The following is a 24,110-nucleotide window of genomic DNA, read 5'->3' as shown; positions in this document are numbered from 1 at the left end:
ACAAACAACTCCATTAAAAAGTGGGTAAAGGACATGAACAATTTTCAAAAGAAGACATACATGTTGCCAACAAGCATATGAAGAAAAGCTCAATATCACTGATCATTAGAGAAATGCAAATCAAAACCACAATGAGATACAATCTCATACCAGTCAGAATGGTTATTATTAAAAAGTCAAAAAATAACAGATGTTGGTGAGGTTGCAGAGCAAATGGAACACTTATACACTGTTGGTGGGAGAGTAAATTAGTTCAAACCTTGTGGAATGCTGTGGGTGATTCCTCAAAGAGCTAAAAACAGAACTATCATTTAACTCAGCAATCCCATTACTGGGTATATACCCAAAGGAATGGAAATTGTTCTACCAAAAAGACACTTACACTTCTATATTTATTGCTGCACTACTCACAATAGCAAAAACATGGAATCAACATAAATGCTCATAAATGGTAGACTGGATAAAGAGAAGGTGTTACATATACACCATGGAATACTATGCAGCCATAAAAAGAATGAGATCATGTACTTTGCAGGAACATGGATGGAGCTGGAGGCCATCATCCTTAGCAAACTAATGCAGGAACAGAAAATCAAATATCACATGTTCTCAGTTATAAGTGAAAGCTGAATGATGAGAACACATGGACACAAAGAGGGGACAACAGACACTGGGACCTGCTTGAGGGTGGAGAGTGGGAGGAGGAAGAGGAGCAGAAAAATAACTATTGGTAATAGGATTAGTACCTGAGTGTACAACAAACCCCCATGACATGAGTTTACCTATATAACAAACCTGCACAAGTAGCCCCGAACCTAAAATAAAAGTTTAAAAATATAAAATGGATAGCTTTTTTTGCTATAAGAAATACATCTATTTGATTATTTTGGATATAAAATTCATTGCCTAGTACACAATCTTCTGATTATAAGCTCTATGAAGGATACATTTTGTGCAGTATACTTTTGACAAATTACTTATTGACTCCTGAGACTCATGATCTGCTCTTAATAGGACAACTGCATATTTTTTCTTTCCCTAGACTATCTATAAATGGCATTTTTTATTTTGCAAGGTTTGAGAAATGAAATATACCAGATAATCAGATAGATGTTTCTTCATTTGTTTTATTTTGAAGGATCATAATATTGCTTTCTAATCTTTACCACTATCTTACATGCTTAATGATTAAGAAGACTTACTCCAATGATTTAGCGCTGCACAGAAACTTTCAAATAAATTTTAGTTAACAAGCTCCAGCCAGCTTGCTAGTGCTCTCAGGGCTGAGAACATGATACCCCAAAGTATGGCACATTGGCATGTTGAGTATTTTGAACTGAAGGAGATTGAAAGGCCTCAGAAGAAAATTTTCTATGACCTTCTCCTGCCCTCTTGTCTCTTTCCCCTTGTTTTCCCCAGAAACAGGTCATAGAAGCCAAAATTCCTCTTTCAAATTCAGTAATAGACTTGATTAGGACTTGAGTCATAGAAACTAGAACCTCTCTCCCTCAAAGCAAGCCATAAAGTCCAGAAAGGTCTTTCCCCTCTCCCTTTTCCCTTGAAGATCTTCATTCCAGAGGGGTGTTGTCCATACCTCAGAGGAAGGAATGCTACACAGACAGACCAAGGAAATCTGTACAGAAAGGCCTTGCTATGTTTCTCCCACCAGTCTATTATCATTAGATCATATCCTTTATCCAATCACATTCGTACATGGCTCTCCATTCTTCATTGAACCTACAACAGTTTTCCCTGGGCCTTTAGGTCTTCATTTCTGAGGCTCCTGTGTCACATAAAACTTAGATTAAATAAATTTGCTATGCTTTTTTCTTGTTAACCTGTCTTTTGTTATAGGAGTGTTGACCATGACCCTTATGATGAATGAGGACAGGGAGCATATCTTTCACCCATGCCGTGCCACAAGGGCAGGGCCCACTCTAATTGTTTACTACTGTACAACATCTAGAAATAAGTCTGGTACATAATAGGAAATCAAAGAAGGCTTTTGGTATACATCCATTAGGGGAACTAGATAGCACAATCCAATGTAATTATGATTGACTCACTTAGCTCTCCCATCATTAGAGGCTGTTCTAGGACTAATGAGAATGTTCACTGGCCTATAAAAGCTTGAACCAAGGGTTCCACCTCAGTTTGGAGGCAAACCATGTGTTTTGCTCTGTGCTTTTAACTGGTTTCTGAAAAATCTAGTCTTCTGATAATGATATGATAAGTTAAATTGGAATGCAACAGAACTTCAATTCTGACAAAACTATTTGTTCTACATTGACCTGTACAAGCATGCCTTATAACTAATCTCAGGAATTAAAAAGGTCATCACAAGCCAAGGTTACTCTTTTCATCAAAATTATATTTGTAAATCATTTTTAATGCTATAGGAAAATTCTTTTATTTCAAATAACATGGGAAAATTAGGATAGCATATAATCACAACTATTTTTTAATTATTAGAAAAATACACCAAGGAAAGACAGCAAAGTAACAACTGATTATCTTTGGATGGTAGGATTATTGGTAAGTATTTTTCTTATTTATACCTTCCTATATCTCACAATTTTTGAAAACAATAAATAGGTACTATTTGTGTAAGTAAAAAACCTTCATACTTAAAATGTTATAAAATCACTATTAATTTTTCATATATTTCATTTCTAGCTAATTGCTGCAATCACTTCTGTAGTTGAAGATGTATATTTTCATAAATTATTTGAATTAGAACATAATTCTGTTTGAAGAAATGTGTGTCAATGCTGTTATGAAAATAGAAAGAGGGCCTACACTAGAACTTTTCTCCAGAAAAAAAAAAAGATAGACACTTGGAAATGCCAATGTATTTCTCTGAATTATATCTTTTAAAAATAAATGCATGTGAATATCTCATCTTTGTTCTATGTTTCCCCATATTAACCTGAATTCATTGTGAATATTAACTATAACTTCGTGTGGGTTTTTTGGGAAGAATTTAAGAATTACTTTTAAAAATTACTTTTAGAAAAGGAACTACCATTTGTGGTTGCTGAATGTTTCAGTTCCCAGAGTTGGAAATATCAATTAAGTTTTAGAACAAATTCCCTTTGTTTTGGGAAATTCACCAGGATGGAACTTTTAATTACATAAAAGTACCTATCATTTTTCCTGGAGAAAATTGTGAAGTCTCCACAAATTTGGATGTAGTAATATAAATGGCTGCATTTTTAGGCAGACTATGGACTTCTAGAGTTAGAGAACTGTTTTCCCAAAATATGGATACAAACAGAATGTCGGTGGCCTCCATATTAAGATTGAATTATCCAAAAACTTGGGAAGTACATTTTCACCCACTATGATTGCATTATCTAACCCTTGACAGTCAACCTATGCCTGTCTTCTTCTGCTAAAAGAACAGGTGTCTATTTTCAATATCAGTCTAGGTGGGGCAAGAATTAGTGGGCCTGGTCCTTGGGGCATTTCTGAAATATAGGACCAAAGAATAGGGGTCTTGAAGTGAAGGAACATGGAAATTTCTCCTTGGCTGGAGTAGTGTACTGGCGTCTAGACACCCAGGAATCTGCACAGAGCTAGGCCAAAACCCCAACACTAGATTCTAATGTCCATGGTAAATCACTGAGGTACCAGAGTTTATCTCCCAAACAGTAAAGCATCATTATCCCTCACTTTGCCGAGATTTGGAAAGTTTAAGAGAAAGGATATGTCTATACTGGGAACAAAGCAGTGTGTTGTGAACAGTGTCAGTTTTCACTTAGAAATGGCCAAAGGTGACTTGGAGAGTTCTGTAGGGCAGAGTGGCCACCAGGATGGGTTAGAAGGATGTGGTAGCATTCTCTAAGGATTCCCAGGAATACTTGAGGAGAGAAATCTTAGAAAGGAGATGTCAGATTTAAATAGTCTGGGCAAGTGGGAATTGCCAATCATTACAGCTTAAACAGTAAAAGTAATGTCACTCCAAGCTAGATAAGGGTCTGCTGTTTATGCATAGATAATCTAGTATTTATACTATATTAAAACATAGTTTTGAACTTTTAGTCAATCAGATGCCAATTTTGAGTTCTCAGTTTAAGTTGTTAAAATGTGTTTAGCAAACCCTTCACCAAAAATACCCTTCCACATTGTGTTTTCAACTCTACCTAATTTCTGATTTTTTTCTCTTGACCTAAGAAATTATCACTCAATTCTTATAAGTCTCATTGTTAATTCTTTTTAAAAATGTTTTTAAATTATTATACTTTAAGTTCTGGGGCACATGTGCAGAATGTGCATGTTTGTTACATAGGTATACATGTGCCGTGGTGGTTTGCTGCACCCATCAACCTGTCATCTACATTAGTTATTCCTCCTAATGCTATCCCTCCCCCAGCCCCCCACACCCTCAACAGGCTCTGGTGTGTGATATTCCCCTTCCTGTGTCCATGTGTTCTCATTGTTTCAACTCCCACTTATGAGTGAGAACATGTGGTGTTTTGTTTTCTCCTCTTGTGTTAGTTTGCTGAGAATGATGGTTTCCAGCTCCATCCATGTCCCTGCAAAGGACATGAACTCATCCTTTTTTATGGCTGCATAGTGTTCCATATTCCTCTCCTCCAAGCTAACATTCCTTTTTTATTTATAAGGAGAGAATTCAGAGAACACATCTGTTTCAAAGAACAGACCAAGTCACTCCAAATAATAAGACAGGATAAGTCAACTTTATATTCCTGTTGGGCTTCAAGAGGTGTGCATATGTTGTCAAAATCCTATGGACTCAGCACACTTCTGAGGAAAGTGGCCTGAATCACTGTCTCCTACATAAGCATCATCGCTCCCACCACATGGTTTCAGTGAAAACAACCCTGCAACCCTGGTCACCACCTCCAGGAGAGTCTAGCCCTCAGGTGGAGCCAGAGATAAATAGTGGCAAGTGTCCGAGAACCACTGAACCAGCAGAAGCATACAGATTCCCTGTTCATGTTGTTTGACCAGATTGGTTTCCCCTCTCAAAGAGTGAAGGAAGGGATCCTTCTTTATTCTCCCACCGACACCTGCAGTCCAGGTGGCATCACCAGTCAGGCAGGGGACCAGGAGCAGACTCCATTTCTCTGCCTTATTTCCAAACCAGGTAGTCTGGAAAGTCTGAAAAGTGCTGTTATTATTTTTATTTTGGAGGAAGAAGTGCATACAAGGGTTTTGTGGGTGGGGCAGGGGCAGTTCTGGGTCTGTAAGAACCCTGTATTTGCCTCTTTCCTTCTCTTCCCAGGGACTACAGCTGTCCTCTGTCCTTACCAGGGAATATCTAGTCCAGTCCCTTAAGGCTGAAAGCTGGGCTCCAAATTGTCAGAGTGCAGTTCACCGATGGGGGTTCCAGGGCTGTGCCCAGAGACACAGAGGTCAGGGGCCTCTTGGCAGTACTATATCAGGGGAAATCCAACTCCAATCTGAGCAACCGGGAATCAGAAGCCACGTTGAGTAGGATGGCCAGCTGGAAGGATGGAACAGGTGAGAGGGCAGAAGAGGATGGTGAGTGGCAAAAATGGACAGGCAGAGAGCAGCTCTTGGTGGGAGTGAATGTGGCAGTTAGTCCCCATGGCCTGGATCATTTCACTGGAGAATTTTTAATACTGCATGACTGCACCTGACATGAGTTATTCAAATGGTAGTGGTCCCTGGATCTGTGAGCTTTTCAGGTGGCAGCTTTTCAGCTTTCCCTTTCTCTCTCTCTCTTTCTTTCTCTCTTTCTTTCTTTCTTCTGAGATGCAGTTTCACTCTTGTTGCCCAGGCTGGAGTGCAGTGGTGCTATCTCAGCTCACTGCAACTTCTGCCTCTGGGCTCAAGTGATTCTCCTGCCTCCTCTCCCCTCCCCACCCCTCCCCCGCTCTCCCCTCCCCTCCTCTCCTGTCCTCTCCTCTCCTTCCTTTCTCTCTCTCTCTCTCTCTCTCTCTCTCTTTCTCTTTCTTTTTTTGGGAATCTCACTCTGTCGCCCAGGCTGGAGTGCAGTGGCGCGATCTCGGCACACTGCAACCTCCACCTCCTGGGTTCAAGCGATTCTCCTGCCTCAGCCTCCCAAGTAGCTGGGACTACAGGCATGCACCAGTGGCAGCTTTCTAAGGCTCCTCAGGCTCACCCTGCAGGAAGCTGGCACATTTCTCACAGAACACAAAGGTGGCTGCCGCACAAACATGTGGACCAAGCAGGTACCTCCTCCTGGGGTCAGTAACAAGCTGGCTTGCCTCACAGTTAGGGACTGTAACTGCTGCCCATCCTGTGAAGTGTGGAATTCCACTTCTTCAAATGTCAGGATCCTTCAGGTATGGAAAGAGCCTCGTATCTGTGTGTCACTCCAATACTGTCCAGTCTTGTCTTTTTGGGGGTCCCACTAAGTCACTTCACATTCATTTTCGTTTTCCTCCCGCCTCATTCTCACTTCCTAATAATTTTTTCTCTATCTTTATACTTTCCTTACTGATTTATTCATTTCTTCTGTCAAGACACACTTTATTCCTTCTAATGAACTGAAGGAGATCAGTCTGAATTTAGAGCACATAAAACACCAGGCCAAGAAACAAATCAGTGCACGCTTAGAATATCATTGCTACACTCACCTCAGTACCTCCATGCTTCCTGAATCCCAGGCTCTGTGGATGGGATCCAGGAATCTCCTATTGAAGCAAAACCACTAGGTGAGTCTTGTAAACACTACTGTTTGGACCTGCATCAACTCTGACTCCTTCCAGGGCAGGGTCTCTGTCCTTTTCACCTTTGTCATCCAGGGTTCGGGATAGTGTTTGGTTAAAAAGTAGGTGTTCATCAAATCAGTAGTGAATGAAAGACTAAACTAATGAAAAAATGACAAAATTGAATAAATATTGAAGCCCCAGCCTTAGGTAAAATTGTAGAAGAGCAGATGTAGTCAGCTTTTTAGCCTATCATGGCTACCAAATTTTGCCTGGCCTCCTAGTAGTTCCAATCCTTCCCTTATACTCTTGATGTCAGTAATCCTAATAGGAGGTTCTCTGAGTTCTCATCCCACAAACCAAACATTGTGTTTCTGTTCATTGCTTCTTTTTTTAAAAAAAAATTTACTAAAAGTTAATTACACATTACCTCATTCATTCACAGCCAGGGTCTCTGTGTCTTTTGTGTTGATAGCTCCTTAAAAAAATAAATATTTGGTAATAGGACAAGGGTAAATGAGTTTCTTCAGTGCATTCCCTCTCTTCTTCTGAGTTCTTGTGGATTCATCTGAATAGTGCCTTCAGAAGACAACACTATCCAATTTCTTTCCCCTAATTCCAAGGTGAAATTCAGATAATGAAAACTTCAGGCTCCCTGGCAAGTAACCTAAGCAAAAGAGCTTTGAAAAATTTATTGAATAAAATAAAATATTTTATTTGTTGCCCCTGATATAAATAGGAAAATGGCCTTTTCATCTTTTGTTGTTGTGGTGGTAGTTTTTAAAAGAAACTACAAGTATGTTATTCTCAACATTTTTCACATATTTAAAACTAAACATTCATTTAATATTAATATGTTTTAGTTTTTTTAATTAACAGGTTTTTTAATTGACAAAAATTTGCATACGTTTATCATGATGTTTTGAAATACGTATACATTATGGAATGGCTAAATTGAGCTAAATTAATATTATGTTTTCTAAAATAAATTTTAAGCTTAAAAGCTTAAAATAATCTTTTCCTTTTAAAAAATTACTATTAAACTCTTATTACTTACCAAGTAATTTTTTTTTTTTTTGAGACAGAGTCTTGCTCTGTTGCCCAGACGGGTGTGCAATGGTGCAATCTCAGCTCACTGCAACCTCCACCTCCTGGGTTCAAGCATTTCTCCTGCCTCAGCCTCCCAAATAGCTGGGATTACAGGCGCATGTCACTGTGCCCAGATAAATTTTGTATTTTTAGCAGAGACAGGGTTTCACCACGATGGCCAGGCTGGTCTTAAACTCCTGACCTTGTGATCTGCTTGCCTCAGCCTCCCAAAGTGCTAAGATTACAGGCGTGAGCCACCATGCCCAAAATCGTTTTTTTTTTTTAATCTTTAGTTTGAGCCACCAAATTTTTAAATGTGATTTGCAATTTTAAAATTAGGTAAACATATAACATTCTTATATATATGCCTAATTCTTACATCACTTTTTCCTGCAGAACAAAATATAAGCCCACCTAAATATATGTAAGCTAAAATTTACCCTTGACAAATGATAACTGTGATATAAAAATAATTGAGCCAAATTACCAAAATTAAATATTTTAAAGGCAGGCCAAATCAAAGATAATAAGGAAATTAAAAGGCAGTTAAAATGTTGAAACAGTTTGGGATCACCAAGGTATCCCAGTGGAATGAACAATCAAGAGAGCTTATGGAATTCATTTCTCACGTCTTCACAAAAAGAAGAGATTCTCCCTATTATAGGATGGCTTAAATGGATTGTTGCCAGAAGGCAAGAGGATGTACTGTACTAGATAAACACTCAACAGCCTTTGGCTTTACAGTCCTTTATTCTTACCCAATATTTCTATTCATGAGGTCCTGGTATTTCAAACTTGATCATTAACTTATTTCTCTATTTTTCTGTAGTGTAAAAATATGTAGTTTTAATGTAGTTTCTAAGCTTTGGTGATATTCAAGTACATTTAAGTCAATAATTTATTTTACTTGAATAGGACCACATGGAAATTTGGTCCCTCTGAGCATGGTTTGAGGGCCTTCAGTTTCTGACCCTATGACAGTGTTAGTTGACACTGGTTAATTTTCTCCTCCTGTTTTTTTTTTTTTTTTTTTTTTAAATAAACCCAATAGGACTTAAATGTAGTTAAGATACTTTGAATAGGATAGTCTATATTTAAATTTTTATTTTGTTTAGGCTCCCACAGTAATAAATCCTAAGCGGGAGACAACATCCAGTGATATAAAAAAATTAGGAAAAGGGACTTGTAATTAATATAGAGGACACATGCATATCAGAGATGAACACGTTTCAAGACTGAATATGTTCAATACAAATAAAAGATACAAATCTTTTATCTTAAGACAAAAAGGGGAAAAAGAAAATGAATCAGAGATCAGAAATGTATACCTGGTGATTTCAATAACAAGCATGTTTTATGGTCTCTTTTTACTTGCCTGGTTAGTTGTGAGTAAAAAAGATTTGCAGGGCTGAGGGGGTGCCACCATAGAGTGGCACTAAGATCCTTGCAGCCCAGTGTTCTGCTGCCACAGAGCTGACAGGGGTTGCTGTGAGATATTGTGAAAAGCACTAATATAGAAGTGTAAGATACGGGTTTATGGGGGATGGACATCCGACTAGCTTGTGATGGGACAGGGGCAGTGGCTGAGGGTCTCAAAAGTCCTGCTTGAATACATTCTGCTGAGGGTGTAGACTTATTCCAGAAGTTAATGAGAATTTCCTGGAGAGTTTTAAACAGAAGAAGAGTGTGATCAGAGCCTCTTTTAGAGAATCCACTTTGGCTACAATGCAGTAGATGTACCAGAGGGGAGTGAAAGTGAAAACAGGGACATAAGTTAAGAGGCTATCCAGGACAGAAATGGTAGAAGCCTGAGATAAGGCAGAGACAGGCGGAAAGCAAAACAGTGAAGAAGGGAACAGGGACCCACTAACAGACTAGCTACCACCTGAGGCATTGCCAGGTACTGTGGCAAAGAGAAAGGCACTAGTTGTGTAGTGACTCTTAAAGCTTCTTCCCAAAAGTGACATAACCTATATCCACTCACAGTTCATAATCCAAGGTCACATGACCATCCCCAACTTCAAGAGGGTAGGGAAGTGGATTTCTACCACATACCTTGTAGCAGAGAGAACCAAAATGTTTGGAGAAGCATCTAATAGCTACACTTCCTAGTCTATAATCATTACCTAAGGAGACTCATTGCCAGCTATATATGGATTCATGAAAAGAATACATCCTAAAAGAACTGCCTAAAGACCTCAAAGGTCTTTCAGTCTTGGCCATTTAATTTGTTGAAATATTAAGTTCAGTCAGGGAAAAAATAGTTTTCACTTTTATTTTCCCACCCTAACCTTGGGTACATTCTCTTTTCTTAGCCCAGCTACATGAATCTCACCCCTTTTGAAGCATGGTTTAGTCATTCAATAGATACTGAGCATCTACCATGTAGCAGGTATTGGAGACATAGTGATGAACAAGGCAGACATCTCACAATATCCCTATCATCAAGGAGCTTAAGATCAGAAAAACTGAAACTAAGCAAATGATTACATGTTATTTACTTATGATTGTAATAAGGGATGGGAAGGCAAACATATTGTGCAATGAGAATGTAAGAACAAGGCAAAGTAGAGTAGTCAGCTAGTTGGGAAGTTGGTCAGGTAAAAGTCTGGGGAATGATTACAAGCAGAGAGAAAGAAATGCTTGTGAGAAGGCCAAAAGGTAGGAAAGCCATTGGTACTCACGAGGTAACTGAAATAAATCCAGTATGGCTGAAGCAGAGTAATCAAGAGAAAAAGGCAAGGGACTAGAGACTGAGGCTGAGGTGACATCACGGAGGTAGTCATAGAACAAATTAAGGAGCTTACATATTATGCCAAATGCTGTAGGAGGTCATTGAAGAGTTTTTGGCAGGAGAATGACATCATCCATATAAAAAATGAGGGCTGTTGAGAAGGAAATTTACAAGAATAATTATTAATGTATTGTACACAAAAGTGACTTGTTCCTTCACCACCTTCTTTACTCAAATGTACCTCCTTCATGAGCACTCACTTTCAACCACCCCCTACCTAAGATCACATCTCCACTCCTCTCACACTAGCCCTCAGATCCTGCTTACTCTTTTATAAGAGCATTTGCCACTTTCTAATATTTTAGACAATTTTCTTATTTGTTTATTGTCTATATTCTCTTGCTAGAATTCTTTTTTCCCAGAAAGTGCCTGGCATATGGGTCTTCAACAAATATTTGTTAAATTTCTGTCTTATCACATTATGATTTAAAACTGGGTTGTAAGATGATTTATCTATCAGTGTTTATGGCTTAATATATTTAGTTTAAAATAACTACGTCCTAAATATATGGCTCTTAGGCAAAACATATACTGTGATTTAATTCTTATTCTTATTTATTATTATTATTTTTTTGAGATGGAGTTTCACTCTTGTGGCCCAGGCTGGAGTGCAATGGCATCATCTCGGTTCACTGCAACCTCCGCCTCCCGGGTTCAAGTGATTCTCCTGCCTCAGCCTCCGGAGTAGCTGGGATTATAGGTGCCTGCCACCATGCCTGGCTAATTTTTGTATTTTTAGTAGAGACAGGGTTTCACCACGTTGGCCAGGCTGGTCTCGAACTCCTTACCTCAGGTGATCCGCCTGCCTTGTCCTCCTAAAGTGCTGGGATTACAGGCATGAGCCACCGCACCTGGCCGATTTAATTCTTAAATACGAAAATTGCTCTTGCAGCAGAAATTCATCACAGGCTTATTAAGGCTTATGGAAGAGTGTTTTTAGTTGGTAGACTATCCAAGCTTTGAGCAAATTTTAGGAAGAAAGATTATGAAATGTGGTCAAGAATCATGAGTCACAGTGTGACAGATTAGCTATTTTACAATGTGGCTACATATACCTATCAAAATGTACTGCTGTGCTAACAAAATTATAGTATTTTCACAGCACAGCAGTGATTAACTCTATAAACCTACTTTTGAACAATTATTGTAGCCTCACTTGAAGGTATTTTAAGAACTTATATGTAGTTGGCAAATTACAGCTTGTGACAATGCCTAGAATTCCTTGGAGTAAAGCCATTTGATTTGCAAAAAAAAAAAAAAAAAAAATAAGTCAGGTAGTGTCCTTTTCATTTCTCTGTGTATCTGACCTCATATAATCAGAGGTTTCTGGTTTATTTCAGAAATTAAATTTTCCAAAAAATTAATTTCCATTGCCAATGTTGTTACTACCCATAATTTCACATTCATTCATTTATTAAATTCATTTATTAGGCATATACTAAGTTTTACAATTGTGCTAGATGTTGGTCCATTTATTCATTAGCTCACTCATCAAACATATCTGTACTGAGGAGAGGCACAAATTTTAAGAGGTAAAATGAGACAGTTGCATAGTCGGTAAATTCATTCATCTCTAAAAATTGAGAAGGCTTAGGTAAATAAAGGAAGACATTTGCTTTTTATAAAAAGAACACATCCAATTAGCACCAATTTCAAAAGTTATTTTTGCGGTAGTTAATGCTGAAAGATGAGATTATGATTTAAATTATTTGTGTTAAACATATATATATATATTAAACCAAATATAAACACCAAAAAGTAATTATATTATTTGAATTTTATGTTTACTATAAGGAAATATGTTTGCATATTATTAACACTCTACTTTCTAGACCACTTGAAGACAGCTTAAACATGAAACTATAGTGCAAGATAATAAGACTAAAATGGCAGAATTCTTGCTATCTTCATTTCCCGCCTCTGCACCCTTTCTTAGAAATGGGACTACCTTATTCATACTTGCAGGATCTATGCTATTCCAAGTCAAAACTAAGCCTGATACAAGCCAGGTAGTATTTAAGAATGACCTTTAAGTGTTGTTCTAGATTTTTTTTTACCAGCACTCCTCCCACTCAAGTTGGAGTCCTGCCCCTGCCCCTAGTTTGCTGACTGGGCTGTGCTTCCTCGTGGCAGATTTGCCTGGATAACCAACTACTGCCTTTTGGCTCTCTGCTTGCTATGGCTAACAAACACCAATTATTTTCTGGAATGTTGAATGTTATCTTCGTACATGCAATTTGGGCTTGGGCACCTGCACCTTGAACCCCGGAGGTAGGCTGAGGTCTGCATCTCATTTTTTTCATTTTTCCATAGCTGGGCCCCCCTAAATGAAGCATCAGAGTACATGCTTTCAGCAAGTTAAAGCAATCTATTCTACATATGCTTGTTCATAGTTATAAAAATTAGACATAGATTGTGTTCGAATATTTTTCCACACATGTAACAAGATTCATTACCCCAAGATATCATCCACATTATGATGGTAGCTAAAGTTATTTAATTTCTCAAATGATTCTGTGAATTGCTGTTCTTCCGGAAGTTTCCATGTAGGAAGAAACTTGCTAACTGTGGAATGAGTACTTATCTACAGACCAGATTTCAGACAAGCCTCTGTCAGTTAGCCCTACCCACAATCATGACATTTCATCTACTCTGTGGAGCTAAAATACATAGTGCATTATTTGATGATAGGTACTTTGGTTTCCTGAATCAAGGAGGCCAAGATTAAACTGACAAACTGATAAAGTTTAATCTTGAGTCAGTGAAGTATCAAGCTCCAGAGGTATGTGTTCAGCTTTCCAGATGATAGTGACACTTAAAGCTATCATAAATGTCATATCCAGCTTTTGAAATGGTCACTATGGGGAGCCAATGGCAAAAGACTATCTGGCAATGAGTTCTGTGACTGTTGCCAGTTCCCTGTCATGAAAACGATTCCCTGTACATACAGCTGTATGGGATGAAGCAAATGAGAATAAGGATATGGAAATACCTCCAGGATGGCCAGCTGAAGCTCAGACAACTGCTGCTAGAAAAAACATGAGATATAGGAGAACTTAACTGATGCCTAGTAAGTGGCAAGGCTGCTAGGGGATTATAAACCCTGAAAGATGAAGTACTTAAGCAGACATAATTACTTTAAGGGCTTATAAGCAAGAAATTGTGTATCTAAGGTGGGCTGCAGAGGCAGCCATATAATCCATTACTATAGTTGGAAATCAATCAACAATATTTATATACACAGTTCAGAATGGACTATGGCTTCCTAACAGAGATCATGTGATAATGGCAATCAATAACATTTCCAAATGCAACCAGCAATAAATCACGCAGCTGCTAAATAATGTCCCTCACTGGATAGCATCAGGCTAAGGGCTAAAACCCCCAACAAAACTTCAAAGAAACAAAAATCAGTATTTGTTACTTCAGCTATAGGTATGTCTTGAAAATTTTGTGGAGTATTAATAAGAAATACTTTGATATCCCTAATAAACATTGTTGCATAAATAATACATTTATCTACTTGTTTGGTCTGTATTTTACTACTTTTGCCCATGAAATGGAAATTTCAGAATTTTATTGTAATGCCAATGTCTGTTTTTTTTTTTTTTTGGTTTTGTTTTGTTTTGAGATGGAGTCTTGCTCTGTTGCCCACACAGGAGTGCAATGGCACGATCTCAGCTCACTGCAACCTCTGCCTCCTGGGTTCAAGTGATTCTCCTGCCTCAGCCTCAAGAGTAGCTGGGATTACAGGCACACACCACCATGCCTGGCTAATTTCTGTACTTTGGTAGAGATGGGATTTCACCATGTTGTCCAGGCTGGTCTCGAACTCCTGGCCTCAAGTGATCCACTCTCTTCAGCCTCCCAAATTGCTGGGATTACAGGCACAACGTCTGTTCTTTTTTATCAGCAAAATACTGAGCGAACTTGACAGGGGCTGTAGAATAAAGTGAGTAACAATGGAAACAAATTGTCTCTCTATATCTACCAGATATAAGAAATGCACCATTAACACTGACATGGGTGTCATAAACCAAATGTGCATCTGTGATAATGCTCACCTAAAAGCATCTGATACAGGGATAAAACAAGGATCCAAGCCCATGAGAGACGATGCCAGAGAATTTCCTGAGTTTTGTTTTTATGAATATGTTTAAAATCATTCACAATGAAAACAGAATTAACCCAGTTTTAGGCTGAATGAGACAAAATTTTAAGGTGAAGACATCTGTTAATCAAATCAATAACAGCCATAAATTCGGAGAAATACAACAATTAACTCACTCTTAAGTTTCTCCATGGGAAATCGTTGGCATTATTCTAGCATTATCCTAATTTATTTTCCAACTTAAAAGTGAAAAGTGATTCTCAGCTGAAAACTTTCTCCAAACTAACGTTTTACAAGAAAGAATATTATATATTTTGTTTTATTATGCTTTATTTGGGGGTTTATTTGGGAACTTTCTGATGTGTGGCTAGCATAATTCAAGTGCAGTATTTGAACAAACTGTAAATGTAGACTCTACTAATTATCTGAACCTCCCACAACAATGTTCTGTGCTATGTATGACTCCTGACTGTCTGAAGCATAAGTCCTTGGACAAAAGAAAGTACTTGAGGTAAATTAAAAAAGAAATTCAATATCGTTAAATGCATTATGCCCTAGAAAGAGTAAGGCTTTACTTGTTCTAGCCAAAATTAGTTTAAACAGTAACACAGCAGTTCATTCTCATCTGGTTATACTGAATATCAAATAGCCTAAACTTTCCATTTCTCTTTCATATTCTTGTAACTAGAGAAACAGAAATTGTTGACTATAAATACCTATATATATGTGTGTGTATATATGTGTATATATGTACACACACGTATATATGTGTATATATGTACATATATGTATATATGTGTGCATATATGTACATATATGTGTGTCTATATCTGTATATATGTACATACATGTATATATGTACATACGTATATATGTGTATATATGTACATACATGTATATATGTACACACATATTTACATACATGTGTATATGTACACACATATTTACATACATGTAAGCATATAGCTGGGCATGGTGGCTCACGTTTGTAACCCCAGCACTTTGGGAGGCTGAGGCGGGCATATCATGAGGTCAAGAGATTGAGACCATCCTGGCAAACATGGCAAAACCCCATCTCTACTAAAAATACAAAAATTAGCTGGGTGTGGTGGCACGTGCCTGAAATCCCAAATACTTGGGAGGCTGAGGCAGGAGAATCGCTTGAACCTGGGAGGCGGAGGTTGCAGTGAGCTGAGATCATGCCACTTTACTCCAGCCTGGCAACAGGGCAAGACTCTGTCTAAATCAAAAACAAAAACAAAAACAAACCACTATATATCTATATAGATCTCATTTATTTTTTGCATGAGAATTTTTGAAGTGATCAGTAACGTGTATGTTTTAGATACACAATTTGAAGGAGTATGAGAAATACCAGCTCTTCTTACAGTCCTCTGCTGTGTTCCTGGAGCTGCACAAAGACAAATACATGTGGCTTCTGTGATACTCGTGCAATGAAGTATCAAGTAAAGTCAGTGTCATTTTTCCTAAGCAACTTCAAATATAAATTGAGCTGTAGACAAACACAAACAGCAACCTAAAATACAGGAGCAAGTTAAAGAATGAGAGGAAAACCTGGAGATACACAGTTGAAGGTGAGGCACACTGCTTCGGCCCTCCTATGCCCTTGAGTTAGAAGTTTCCTCGGGAAACTTCCTTCTTCAGATAGACTTTCCTGATTAACATTCTCCTTTCTCACAGCAAAATCTTCTCACTCCAAAGAATTCTCTTGCAATCATCCTTCTCAATTAAAAAAAAGGAAATAACAAAATGCTGTTCATAACAGTATTGCTGTACAATGTCTATTTGCATATGTATATATGTTTTATTTTATTTTATTTTATTATTTTTGAGATGGAGTCTTGCTCTGTTGCCCAGGCTGGAGTGCAATGGCATGATCTTGGCTCACTGCAACTTCCATCTCCCGGGTTCAAGAGATTGTCCTGCCTCAGCCTCCCGAGTAGCTGGGATTACAGGCGCCCACCACCACACCCAGCTAATTTTTTTTTGTATTTTTAGTACAGATGGGGTTTTGCCATGTTGGCCAGCTTGGTGTCGAACTCCTGACCTCAGGTGATCTGCCCGCCTTGGCCTCCCAAAGTGCTAGAATTACAGACATGAGCCACCACGCCCAGCCATATATATGTTTTCTACTCTAGTTTCCTGAAAATAATAGAAGCTTGATCCTCCGCATGATAATATTGAAGTAACCTGATTTCACATCTCAGGAGCTACGTAAATTATTAATTTATTTTCTCACTTTAAAGATGATACTAGTAAAATAATATTTCAATCAGAGAACTATATACACTTGAGTTGTAGTTCCAAACAATAAAATAAAAATGAAAATATAGTAATATATTAATAAAATCAGTCTACCAACAATTACAGAGTATTATCAGTCACATTTATTGGGCTTTTATTGCATGCCAAACACTGTGCTATTGGCTTTATTTGCATTACCTCATTTGATAGTAACAGCAACCCTTTGAGGTGGATATTACGGATCAAGCACATTTTACAGATGAGGAAACTCATCCTTAAAGGCTACAAACCTTGCCCAAAGTCACACAGCTAGTAAGGACCAATGCTAGGGAATCAAACCAGGGCTTGTTTACTTCTATAACCTAAGATATTAGCCACCATCCTTCCAGCCCATAAATTTTAAAAAGAAGGATTTTTTTTTTACTGAAGAATTAATTAGTATGAAATAAGAGTCTAACATCATACTGTTATACCTTTATCAGAAGCAATGAATGCAGTGGAAAGAACACTGGATTGGATGTTCAACAACGAAGTTTAGGATTGGTTATGCTGTTATCTCACTGTGTGTGATGATGAGAAAGTCACTTAAACTCTCTAGTCTTAAATTTTCTCATATATAAAAAGAAGGGACTAAAATAGAGGCTTTGGGAAAGATTTGCAGATCATGTACAGCTTGACCACAATCTTGTAGGAATTCACTTGTGATATGGTTTGGCTGTGTCCCCACTTAAACCTCATCTTGAATTGTAGTTCCCATAATCCCCACGTATTGTGGGAGGGACCGGGTGGGAGGTAACTGAATCATGGAGATGGTTGTCCCCATGCTGTTCTCGTGATACTGAGTAAGTTCTCATGAGATCTGATGGTTTTATAAGGGGCTTCCCCCTTCGATCTGCTCTCATACTTCTTTTCCTGACGCTGTGTGGAGAATGACGTATTTGCTTCCCCTTCTGCCATGATTGTAAGTTTTCTGAGACCTCCCAGTCATGCTGAACTGTGAGTCAATTAGACCTCTTTCCTTTATAAATTACCCAGTCTTGGGTATGTCTTTATTAGTAGCGTGAGAACAGACTAATATGACTTGCTACATAATAAAGAATATTTCAACGGAGGAAATAATTCAATGTGTTATTTTAATTTATGTTAAAATAATTTTCCACTCCTACACACAAATGTGACATCTTCACCCAAACTCAAAAGCAATTCACAACAAAAAGCAAATTTTGATATCCTGAATGCACTTGAGCAGAGACAAAAAGCTTGCTTCTCTTTTGTAAGACAACAAATGAAAAAGACCATAAAACTGATGAACACCCTAGTGTAGCAAGAAAAATTATAGCTTGCACAAAATATCGGTAAGATTGAGATTCAAACAACTTGATTATCTTAGGGAAGTATAACATTCATCCATGAAACCATTCAAGTGTCTTAAGAATTACAGTTAATGAAGTATATTCTAAGCCAGAACAAACATATTTACTAAGTTTTGTTTTGCCTAAAATTCAGGTTAGAAATGAATTCATCATGACAACTGGCATGATAAAAGGAACATGTACATTTTACATGCCTAATGGCACAAAAACAATTTAAGTATGTTATTTTCATTTGCTTCCCAGTTTCAAATCTATTGTCTATTGTTGTATAACAAACTTTGTGGCATACAACAGCAAATTTTTATTCTTTCTCACAATTTTGTGGTGAATAGGACTCTGCTGGGTAGTTCTCCTTTGAAGTCTTTTATGTAGTTGCAGTCAGGTGACAGCTGGTCTGTAGTCACTGGAATTCTCCTCTGGGCTACCCGAGATGGCTTATGCACTTTGACATCTGGCAGATGAAACTGGCTGTTTAAATGAGAGCTGGGCTGGGGTTTTGACCAGAGCACCTACGCAGGGCATCTCTGTGTGTTTGGGCTACTCATGTAGAGTGGTTCAGGGGAAACACATTTCTTACACAGTGGCTGGCTTCCAAGAGGGAACATCCCAAGTTGGAATGTTCTAAGAAACACAGGTGGAGGCTATAAGGTTTCTTGTGACCTAACTGCCAAGCATCAGTCTGTTGTATTTTATTGATCAAAAGCAAGTTACAGAGACAGCTCAGATGCAAGGGGAGGAGATTTATTGGGGGACTAACTACCACAGTGACACACAAAAGTAAACCTTTGTGACAAATCCACAGAAACCTCTGAGAGGTATAAAGTTAAGTCTTTCATATAAGATTCATTGAATAAGAATCAGGGTGGTTATTCTTGTACCAATGTATTTTTTTCTACTTTGACAGAAAAGCATTCCTGGAATGAAATTCACCCTATAGTTTTACCTTGAGAATATTATAGATTTAGGAGAAAGGTATAAATTTTCTAATTTCACCTCAGGTTGTTATCTGAGCCAATCAAATTATCTTCAGCTTTATTTCTCTCTGTTTCTTGTACACGTGTTGTATCTTACAAATAAATTGAAATCAAGAACTTGAAGACACTTGCCCTCGTGCTGAAATAAATTGTTGGTCTACGTGTAATTATTGTTGGCTTGACTTTTCTGTATTAAATCTGATACTCAGAAGAAAACATGTGTAATACATCAGAGACTTAGCTGGGTATGGTGGCTCACACCTGTAATCCCAGTGCTTTGGGAGGTCAAGGCAGGAGTATCACTTAAGGCCAGGAGTTCAAGACCAGCCTGGGCAATAAAATGAGACCCTGTCTATACAAAAAGTAAATAAATAAATAAATCAGAGACTTAGAAAAAATCTGTTTAGTAGCATATATGCATTTATGTATATTGGCCCAGAAGAAAAATTCAATTTTTTTTTTTTTTTTGAGATGGAGTGTCAGGATGGTGTGCAGTGGCATGATCTCAGCTCACTGCAACTTCTTGAAGCGATTATTGGGCCTCAGCTTCCCCAGTAGCTGGGACTACAGGCACACACCACCATGCCCGGCTAATTTTTTGTATTTTTAGTAGAAACGGGGTTTCACCATGTTGGCCATGCTGGTCTCATACTCCTGACCTCAAGTGATCTGCTGGCCTCGGCCTCTTAAAGTGCTGGGATTACAGGAATGAGCTACTGCGCCAGCCTCAATATGTATTTTTAAAAAGCAGTTTGGGGTGTTTATTATAATTACCCTATTTTCTGACCACTGAGAGCAAAGATATTTCAACTTGTAAAATATTAAATGTCAATTCTTATTCTTGCCTAAGATTTATTGAATATCATTTATTACGTGCCTGTGCCTTCAAAGAGAACATGTCAACAAGTAATTTTTTATCTCAGTATATTTCTTTCTTTTAGTCTATTTTCTTTCTTTCACTTTAGTATATAACATTCATGGATGCAACTCTAGATTTTCACGGCTGTAAGAAGCCAGCATCTCCAAATCTTTGCCACTGAAAATATGCTACTATTTTCAATGCTCATTAAGATCTTCCAAAACAACCCACATTTCATATATTGGTTCCATCCTTGACATTATTTATTGATTATTTATTATAAGAATATGATACTTCTATAGTTGAGGGATTTTCAAACATTCTGCTAACACTATGTCAGGATGTTTATGTGTGGGATATTCTCCCATGTATAGTACCAGAGACATGGGTAGCATACCAAGAATAAGCTCTGGCTTCAAATACTTCCCAGTGTATTGTATGTAACTGCACACTATTATAGGATTGACTTTGAACCCATTCCAATCTATTTTAAAAAATAAATCATTCACAGATTGTATTATTTTAATTATTATTGGAAACATGTTATTTGCTCAAAACCTCTTAACTAATAGCAACATATGTGACATGACATCATTATTGGACTGTTGGAGAACCATTATTTTATACTACTTCCTCATTTTATGTAAATTGTCCAACTTATTGCACAATGTTGTTTATAACATTCTCTTATTTTTTAATGTCCATAGAATTGATTTCTCCTTTCACTCCTAAAATTGGAAATTTGTGCCATTTTATTTTTTCCTTGCTCAGTCTGGCTAGTGGGGTTATCCATTTTGTGATCTTTTCCAAAAAATGGCTTTTGGTTTAATTGATTTTATCTATTATTTGTCATTTTCTCTTTCATTGATTTGTACTCTTTATTACTTCTTTCTTTCTGCTCATGTTGAATTCAATTTGTTCTTTTTCTAGTGCCTTAAGGTTCAAACTTAAATAAATATTTTTAACTCTTTCTTCATTCCTAAGCATTTTAATGCTATAAAATTGCCTCTAATCACCGCTTTGCCTGCAACCCACAAATTTTGATATGTTGGATTTTCATTATTATTTAGTTCAAATAAATTTCCAAATTTTTCTTATGAGAAAATTAGACCCATCGGTTATTTGGAATGTGTTAATTACCAAATATTTAGAGATTTCCATATACCTATCTGTTACCGATTTTTAGTTAAATTCCACTGTGATAAGAGAACATAATGTGTATGATTATAATCCTTTTAAATTTATTGAGACTAGCTTCATGGCTTAGTATCAGTCAGCATGGTCAATCCTGGTGAATGTTCCATGCACACTTGAAGAAAGTATTCCACTACTGTTAGGTGGACTATTTTATAAATGTCAATTAGGTCAAGTTGGTCTGCAGGGCTATTTTTTTTTTTTTTTTTTGTGAGACAGAGTCTCGCTCTGTCGCCCAGGCTGAAGTGCAGTGGCGTGATGTCCGCTCACTGCAAGCTCCGCCTCCCGGGTTCATGCCATTCTCCTGCCTCAGCCTCCTGAGTAGCTGGGGCCACAGGCACCCACCACCACGCCCAGCTAATTTTTTTTTTTTGTATTTTTTGTAGAGACGGGGTTTCACCGTGTTAGCCAGGATGGTCTCAATCTCCTAACCTCATGATCTGCCCGGCTTGGCCTCCCAAAGTGCTGGGATTACAAGCATGAGCCACTGTGCCCGGCCTACAGGGCTATTTCAAGTCATCTATACCCTTACAGGTTTCCTGCCTACTTGTCCTATTTATTACATAGAGAAAAGTGCTGAAATCCTCAAGTATAATTGTGGATTTGCCTGTTTCTCCTTTTAATGCTATTAGGTTTTGCTTCGTCCTATTTTGAAGCTCTGTTCTTAGATATATAAACACGTAGAATTGTTCCATGCTCTTAATGAATTTTTCATTATGAAATGTGCCTGTTTATTGCTATTAATATTCCTTATTGTAAAACCTACTTTGATATTAATATTGCCACTCCCAACTGTTTCTATCAGATTATATTGAGGTATAATTAACAAACAACAAAATTCACCAATTTTAAGTGTACAAATTGATGAGTTTTGAGAAATACATGCAGTTGTATAATCATCATCACCGTCATGATATAAAACATTTCCATCTCTCCAAAAAGTTTCATTCTGCCCCTTTGCAGCCCCCTCCCCCAATGCCACTGTCACCTGACTCGGCACCTGATATGTTTTCTGTTTCTATAGTTTTGACTTTTCCAGAATGTTACATAAATGAAATCAAAATAATAAGTAGAATTTTTGATAGAGCTTCTTTCCCTTCGTCTAATGAATTTGAGATTCATGAATGGTATTAGTTTGTTTCTTGTTATTGCTAAGTAGTATTCCATTATATGGATATACCATATTTTGTTTATTCATTTACTAGTAGAATAACATTTGGCTTTCCTCCAGTTTGGGGCCATTATATTAAGCTGCTATAAAACTGGAGTACAAGTTTTTTTTAATAGAATCGAGTTTTTATTTCCCTTGTAAATATGGTAAGACTAGCATTTGAGACAATGGTGCTCTTCAGCTGTCTCTCTTTAGTCATTAAGCTTCCAATTAGTCCTAGAATCAGGCTCAATAGTTAGGAAATCATGACTGCATACTGAACACTGTACCAGGTGAAAGAGAGGAATATATAACAAAACCTTGAGATCGATAGGTATCGATATATGGCTTCAAGGCCGAGCAGAAGCCACCACAAGCAAGGGGAAAAAATGTCAAGAAAGTTCACAAATATAGTTTTGATCTTCATGCTACTGTGAGAATTAAAAAAAAAAGGTGAACATAAATAGCAACCTTTGAAAATGTCAACAAGTGAAGCTATTAACCAACTCCACATCCCTGTTTAGAAATTCCTGCTTACTATTCGAATATACACTTGACATACAATTGACGGACGTTCCAACACTATATTTAATTGGCAGAAATTACTTCTTAAGGGTACAAAGGGTTTTCTTTATGCACTCAAATGATTACTGTCGAAGATAATCTGGGACTCGATTAATGGCTGTGTTAATTACTCTCCCTTCAGCAGACCTCAGTATCCGTTTAAGACTAAAGTGGCTAGAATTACCTGCCCACCCGGGCTCCCGGTTGTAACTGAGACAAGCGGAGGAGCCTGAGGAGCTGAAGACGCACAGGTGACGGTCGCGGATGGCCGGCAGGATCTGACATTTAAAATCGCCCTGCTCATCTGGGCCTCAGAGCCTTTGACAGGCGGGCGTGTCAGCGACAGTGTGGGGGAGAAGGGGCTGAGCTCCGCCAGGCAGCGCGCGACGACGCCCTTGCCTTGGCCTTCACAGAGTAGAACCCGAGAAGCCCACTCGCCCGACTTGGCCAACGCCCCCACCGCCCAGGGCTCCCCCCGCAGTCGGCGGGCAGGTGTGCGTGGTGCGCGCGCCCAGTACGTGCCGGGTGCGGAGCCAGCAGCGGAGGGGCGGCCCGGTGCCCCGCGGAGAGCCGCTGGCTGGGTGGGTGTCGGCCTCCCCGCCTCCCTCGTCTCCCCGCCCGCTTGCCGGGGATGCTTGCGCGAGGCGCCCCCTCGCCTTTAAGCTCCCGGCCCCTGGGGGCGGTGTGTGTGAGTAGCTGGGAGGGGGCCGCGAGGCGCTCCGCCGAGGGCTCGTCCGGGTTTGTCCGCCGCCGTCACCTGACTCGTCGGAGGAGCCACAGCTGAGGTGGGGGCGGGGATGGGGACGCAGCTTGGAGCGCTAGAGAGACGCGGCGGCGCTGGCAGAAGAGGCGGCGGCGGGCGGGTACTGGCTTCTGGGGCCAGGGGCCAAGGGTGGTGGGCGCCGGGACCGCGGAGCTGAGGAGCGGGCCCCGGCCAGGGCTGGAGACTTTGCGCCCGGGGGCACCGGGTCTGCGCGCGGTCGCACACACCCACCGGCGCGGCTTCCCTCAGCGGCTCGGGCTCCGCTCATCCTGCGGCGGGCGGCGCCGCTCAGGGGCGGGGTGGGTACCC

The 24,110-nt window shown here is 38.9% G+C and overlaps 1 protein-coding gene and 1 long non-coding RNA gene across 13 annotated transcripts in view; one reads left to right on the top strand and one right to left on the bottom strand.

The window, feature by feature from the left end:
• Positions 1 to 7,164: 7,164 nt before the first annotated feature.
• LOC129038671 (uncharacterized) lies at positions 7,165 to 23,503 on the bottom strand. Its single transcript, XR_008503200.1, has 3 exons — positions 23,223 to 23,503; positions 10,562 to 10,639; positions 7,165 to 7,332 (listed from the first exon to the last, which is right to left on the bottom strand). It is a non-coding gene; the product is annotated as an uncharacterized LOC129038671 (long non-coding RNA).
• Positions 23,404 to 24,110, top strand: part of SNAP91 (synaptosome associated protein 91) — a 158,816-nt gene continuing 158,109 nt past the window's right edge. For 3 of the 12 annotated variants that reach the window (XM_054491969.2, XM_054491963.2, XM_054491958.2), the window contains exon 1: positions 23,843 to 24,100. The gene's annotated coding sequence lies outside the window, so the exon portion shown is untranslated. Of the gene's footprint in view, positions 24,101 to 24,110 lie in introns of all 12 variants that reach the window. The other 9 variants (XM_054491966.2, XM_054491959.2, XM_054491957.2 and 6 more) reach the window with 8 other exon arrangements.

This window comes from Pongo pygmaeus, chromosome 5 (assembly GCF_028885625.2).
Source record: "Pongo pygmaeus isolate AG05252 chromosome 5, NHGRI_mPonPyg2-v2.0_pri, whole genome shotgun sequence".
Lineage (NCBI taxonomy): Eukaryota > Metazoa > Chordata > Mammalia > Primates > Hominidae > Pongo > Pongo pygmaeus.
This window is presented reverse-complemented; position numbering and strand designations above follow the sequence as displayed.